The sequence below is a fragment of the Arachis hypogaea genome, chromosome 14 (assembly GCF_003086295.3).
Source record: "Arachis hypogaea cultivar Tifrunner chromosome 14, arahy.Tifrunner.gnm2.J5K5, whole genome shotgun sequence".
Lineage (NCBI taxonomy): Eukaryota > Viridiplantae > Streptophyta > Magnoliopsida > Fabales > Fabaceae > Arachis > Arachis hypogaea.
Window position 1 is genome coordinate 52,086,013 of NC_092049.1, and position 1,152 is coordinate 52,087,164.

General features: G+C 43.7%; 1 non-coding gene across 1 annotated transcript; it reads right to left on the reverse strand.

Annotated features, from left to right (window-relative positions):
• Nucleotides 1-310: 310 nt before the first annotated feature.
• Nucleotides 311-418, reverse strand: LOC112746321 (small nucleolar RNA R71). The gene has a single exon (XR_003174212.1). It is a non-coding gene; the product is annotated as a small nucleolar RNA R71 (small nucleolar RNA).
• Nucleotides 419-1,152: the final 734 nt, after the last annotated feature.

The following is a 1,152-nucleotide window of genomic DNA, read 5'->3' on the forward strand; positions in this document are numbered from 1 at the left end:
ATTTCAAGCGCATCACCCAGTGGTGGCTACAGACATTGAAATAAAGACCACACTGCTCAATTTGATGCCCAAGTTTCATGGCTTGCCTGCTCAAGAGCCTATCAAGCACCTGAGAGAATTTCAAGCAGCCTGTTCTACCGTCAAGCGTGATGGTGCAGATGAAACTTCAATTTTGCTGAAAGCTTTCCCATTTTCTCTTGAGGGGAAGGCAAGAGAGTGGTACTACACTTAACCCGCAGCAACTGTATCTAACTAGGATACATTGAGAAGAGAATTCTTGGAAAAATTCTTTCCAGCTGAAGTTACTGATAAACTGAGGAAAGACATTTCCATGATTGTTCAGGATGAATCTGAGACTCTCTATGAATACTAGGAGCGCTTCAATAATCTTCTAGAAGCATGCCCCCACCATATGATTGACAAGATAGTATTACTCGGTTACGTCACACAGGGCATGAGGCCCCAAGATAAGACCACATTGGAAAGTGCAAGCAATGGGTCTATGAAAAATTACAAGACCATTGATAAGGCATGGCAATTGATCAGCGACTTAGCTAAATCTACTCAGAATCACAGGCAGAAACAAGGCCGTTCAAAAGCCGTTGCAGAAGTATCCTCTAGCAGAGAGACTGTTGCTCTGACTCAGAGTATCTGTGAAATGACCAACTTGCTAAAGCAGATGCAATTGAATCAACAACAAGTTCAGCAAGTCAACCGTCTCCACCACAGCAAGGCCAACAGTTAGTCCCACAGAGAGTTTATGGAATCTATACTGATTATAGCCACTATACTGATGAATGTCCGCAGCTCCAGCAGGAAGACAACACCGTGGCAACCACTCATAACTTCTATGACCGCCCCAACCAAGGGTATAATCAAGGTGGCAATTACAACCATGGATGGCAGGACAATTCTAACCAGAATTGGAGGGACAACAACAACAACAGAGTAGGCAGAGACAATCAGGGAAATCACAGGTGGAATAATAACAACAACAGGCAGCAGAATCAGAACCAGCCTTACAGAGCACCTTACCTGAGACAATCCCAAAGACCACAGAATACCCAACAGCAGACCTCTCAAATTACTTATCCTTCCTCATCTTCTAATGATGATTTACTACAATCCATTGATCGGAGACAACAGACCATG